Genomic DNA, 5,560 nt, shown 5'->3' with positions numbered 1-5,560 from the left:
CCACCGCCACTACCCACAAGTCGTTGCCACCCGCTACCTCGTTGCCACCCACCCGCCACCGTTAGCACCCACCACCGCCTCTACTACCATCAACCATCACCGACGCCCAACGCCACCGCCATTAACCACCATCGACGCCTACTGTTGCCGCCACCACCCACCAATCACCCCCTACCGACAACCGTCATCTCCGCTACCCCCCACCACTTCCGCCACGACTACCACCCACTATCGCCGCCACCCACCACCGACGCCCACCGCCGCAGCCTCCACAATAGACGCCGCCACCCGCCACCACCGCCGCCACCAACCACCGCCGTCGCCCGCTCATCGTCATTGCTATCCACTTCCCCCTCCCCCTCCGCCTCCACTAACCACCATCGACGGCCACTGCTGTCGCCACCAACCACCGCCGTCACTTGTCACCACCCACAATCATAGCCACTGACCACGACCACTCACTGCCGATTTTATTCCTTCGTCTTTTCTTGCCAACAAGCAATACACGGTAATAATTCATTCCATTCCCAAATGGTAACCAAACAAGACATGGAATGGTAATGAGCAATTGCATTCCCTCGTCCATTCCATTACCCTGTCCATTCCATTTTGTCGTCCATTTCATTATCCCGATGCAAACAAACCCTTAATGTTCCATTTAGTTTCGGTCTATAATGGATGAATAAAAGTATAAAACACAACTAAGAAAGAAAAGGCAAGTAAGAGTATTGAGGGTAGAGTAGAAGGAAAAGGCAAGTAAGAGTATTGAGGGTAGAGGAAAGGTCGAAAGGGTAAAGGCGGAAATGAAATGTAGCTCTTAACTACAGTATCATGATAAATTTACCATGTAATCCTTCAAGTGTCTTAATAATTAATAACTGGTGATATTTACTATTAGACCGTGGGGTATGGTGGGGCTTGGGTTGGGCATTGTTTGACATGTGGAATGGGTGGCAGACATGGGCTAAACCCACATTCAACACGGTATGGTGGGGCGGGGGTTTGGGGCGTGGGTTTGGTGGGCTTCGCTGGGCTGACCCGCTGGGCTGACCGCTGGGCTATTTCAATATTATTTAAAACAACAAATTTAATATTTTTAAATAAAGAAAATTACAAAAAAAAATCCTAACTTTTATATTTGTTTTTTTATCTCTTCTCTCAACGCCAAGACTAGTTGTAACTCGTCACCCTGTAGGTGATCAATGGACTGGGATAGAAATTTCAAATCATCCCGTTTTTGTTTCTGGGCATCTTTAGCGGCATCTCTAGCTTCATTGCTCCTTCGTATTTCGGCTCTTTGTTGTTGGAATACGTTGAATGTATCCAACTTGCATGAAATGTCATCCAACTGGTCGCTGTATATTCCCCTACGCGAGCCAGAACTCCCAGCTGAAGGCGATGTCGTACCAGATCCAGATTTTTGAGCACGCTTTCTTGAGGCATTTCTTCCATGCTCAGGCCGGTTTAGGCTTGGCGAATCATCCAAAAGGTCCTCAAACTCTTGATCTCGTGCATCAGATTGGGCTTGGGCCGAGGCCCTTGACCTTTTGGAAGACGAGTTAGTTTCGCTACCAATGGGGATAGTCGCCCACTTTGGCGGTTTCAACTACTTTATCCGCCTCGGTTTTTTTCTTATGACTTCTCTTTTTGATGGGTTCGATGCGGAAGGATCATCATTGGGTGGTTGAGTTTCGGGAACGGATTCGTTTTGTGAAAGGTTGATGGAGGTTGGTGAAATTCGATGGGCGATTGTGAAAACGGGGTAGCTATCGAATCGTCGGTGTGTGGGAAGTTAGTAAACAGACGATTCCCGATATACGATGCATAACCCGCCATGTCAGGCATAGGAGAGTGTATGAAAAATGGACGAGCCATTGGACGAGTGGGTGGTGGGCTAGGATTATTTTCTTGGAACGCATACGGGTTGTTCGGGTCAAAAGGACGGTTGTAAGGATGCATTTTTTCGTTTTGTAGAAGGAGAATCGAAGATGTATAGAAGATGTGGTTGAATGTGGTAAAAAATGAAAGAAAAATGTGATTTTTATAGTGAAAAAATGGAAGAAAAAAATAATTTTTTTTAATATAGCCGTTGGCCAACGGCTAGCCCAACGGCTCTTTTTCTTTTGGCCATAGACAGCCCGCCATGTCAGCTCGCTTCCCCCGCCCCACGCCCGGCTTGAAACCTAAGCCCCAAGGGCCACGCCCCAACCCAAGCCCACCCAAGGTGGTGGCTTGGGCATTTTCCCCCCAACCCACGCCCCAACCCAAGCCCCATGGCCTTATATCCCTCTCAAATACCTTATACTTATTTATACATACTAGTTAAATTTCCGCCCGCGCGTTGCGGCGGAGACCCAATGACCGCAAAACGCGTGTCAGTAACGGCAAGCAGATACCGAATATCAAAACATAAATAAAAATGTGGTGAAAAGGATAGTCAATCCGTCCTAAAAAAAGCGATTTTAAATAACTAATATATAATAATAAGACCCACACGTCCTACACGTTGGAAATTTGGTTGTTTTCAGTTCAGTTATTACGTTGCTAACAAGTTAAAATATGGATGAGCTCGGTACCGCTAACGGCACCGAAAGTACCGATCCGGAAAATCATCGAAATTAGGTATATGCACCGAAAATGCTCGGTACAATACCATATGGTATTTGAAGGAAAATCAATAAATATAGGTATGGTGCTAGACCGATGTCGAACCTAAAGTAACGATTCTGAAAACGCCAAAAGGTGGGTACCAAATTGGTACCGGAAATGATTTGGTATAGTAAATTTGGTACCGATACAATACCGGTTTGATTACAAGATTTGATACGATTTGCTCATCAATAATCTAAATATCCAAGTTAATTTTAATGCTACAATTCATTCATTACGTAAAAAGACAAAAAAATAAAACAAAATAAGTTGTGTATATGAAACCTCATTCAAATGAAATACAGTTTACTTACTGTGTGTATGAAAAGTAATCTAAACTGTGCAATTACTTGCATTGCTACGTTGCTACAAGATTTTATTAGCTCGGTACCAACCGGTACCAAAAATACCGTTACCGAAATTCTCAAAAGTGGGTACCGGTACCAATATGCCTAGTACAGTACGGCTTGATACGGTCGGTATTGGTACGGCACCAGTATTTGAGGGTGAAACCCGATAAATACCGGTGCCGAACGGATACCGAAAATACACTCAGTTTGATAAATTTTATACCGGTACCCAATACTATTCATTCATTTCTATTTTCTCTTTTTAACATTTATTTATTATATTATTACAATTTTTAATTTTAATTTTAATTTTAATATATAGGTAAATCTATACATATAATAAAGTAAATCATATAGGGTACACATGGCGCTTTATGAGGTGATCTCAATAGTTTTTTCCCGCCTAAATAAATAGATATAGATAATATTTGTTAATAAGATTTAAATAAAAAATATATTATTTTAATCCATAAATTTTATCTTTTTATCTTTTACCCTAAACAAATTGATATAAATAATATTTGTTATTAAGATTCAAATAAAGAATATATCCTAAACAAATAGATATAGATAATATTTGTTAGTAAGATTCAAATAAAGAATATATTATTTTAAACTATGAATTTTGTATTTTACTATTTTTGTTTAATTTATATTTATCATGTCTTTACTTTATAATAGGTATTAATTAATAAAATTGAATTATAATAAAATAAGCATAGGTAACTCATGGCATACAAAATTACATTTATTCAGTCCCTCCTTCAACATGTACAATACACGAGTGATTTTTTAGTGATATAACTTTTTTATTATTTGGTATACAAAATTACATTTATTCAACCTGCATAATACATAGGGTTTTTAAAGATATAACTTTTTTTATTATTTGGTAAATAAAATTATATTTATTCAACCCGTACAATACACGAGGTTATATAATAAAAGAAATAAAATAGGGACATTTTCCATTGGGTTGAGATGCATGTATTGATACCAAGACTTTTCTTTTGAATAAGTAACGCACACAAAATAGAAAAACTGAGTAAAAAAAATTTAAAATAGTTGCATGTTTCTTTAGGGAATATTGGATTTCAATAATAACAACTATTCGTCGTTGGCCACCAACAGTCTCAACTTAAAAAATAACCACTGTCCGTCCCAACTATTAACATATTGGCGATCAGACCTTAGATCGGACCTTTAGGAACCTTTTTCGGGCGATCAGAGACTAACAACATTAGGTTTTCGTTAGTCAGAGTCCATTGGATGTTAATAGTTGTGACAACCCGTAGTTATTTTTGAAATTGGAACTGTTAGCGACCAACGGCGAATAATTGATATTATTAAAATCCAATATTCCTTTCTTTAGTTCAACTTTCCCAAGTTTTGTTGGTGTGAATCTAGATGACTTTGTTTTTTATTTTATAATTTTAGGGTGTAAGGGGTGCTCACCTAAGAGGTGAGTCCCCTCTCTTACGCCCAACCAATCCTCGTGTGCCACGTCAACTCCCCTCTTAAACTCCCCTAACACCCTAAATTGATGGCGGCACTCCCCTCTTAGGTGAATTGGTTTTTTGTTAAAAAAAAAAGAAAAAAAAAGAAAAGCATTGATTGGACAAGGCCTCTCTCTCTCCTCCCTCTCTCTTCGGTGAGCCGCCACCGGGAACACCCCCTCTCTCTTGGTCACCGCAGTGATGGCGGTGTCTTACCGCTCGGTTAAATGGGTTACCGCATGGGGTTGCCGAAGGCACCCCGTGCACCCTTAGGAGGTTTATCCCCATGAAATTCAATGTTATTAAAGGTTTGTCCCCTAAAATTCAATGTTATTAATGACAACCGATGAATTTATTATATATGTTCAATCAAAACTATCAAGAGTAGATTAAAATTAATAAGTATTTACAAATAATAAATTATATCGTTTTCATTAATCAACCCGTGTAACACACGGGACCATAACCTAGTTTCTTCTATGCGATATAGAATTACATTTCTTTCCATCGCATTTGCTGTATAGATATATAATAATGTTATAATCTAATATTCACACTACACAGTCATGTTCACACCCAAACCAATTAAAACACATTGATGATTACCGTCAACCACTCAAATTATAAGGAGGTTAATTGAACATCATCCCAACAATTATCATTATCATTATCATTATCAACTACTACATTTATATGATGATTACGTCATCATTCAATAGTTCCTATCAATTGGCTAAAAAGGGCGGCAGGCTCTTTTTTGTTTTTTTCCCAGATAGCTGCCTAGCACTCCCCTATTGACCCAACAAAATTACGATTTTGTCCTGCTTTAAATTTACGCTTTTGCCATCAGTTCAAATTTATGTTTTCGCCCCCGCTTAAAAATAAATTTACGCTTTTATTCCCAGCTAAATATTTCGATTTTGCCCCCGGTTAAAAATTACGATTTTGACCCGTTTCATTTACAGTTTTGCCATTAGTTTTTCCCCTTAAAATTACGATTTTGCCATCAGGTCAAAGTTATGTTTTTGCCCACGCTAAAAAATAAATTTAAGCTTTTCCTCCCGG

The sequence above is a fragment of the Helianthus annuus genome, chromosome 12 (genome assembly GCF_002127325.2).
Source record: "Helianthus annuus cultivar XRQ/B chromosome 12, HanXRQr2.0-SUNRISE, whole genome shotgun sequence".
NCBI classification, from domain to species: Eukaryota; Viridiplantae; Streptophyta; class Magnoliopsida; order Asterales; family Asteraceae; genus Helianthus; species Helianthus annuus.
The sequence above is the reverse complement of the archived record's forward strand: the minus strand, read 5'-3'. Positions refer to the sequence as shown.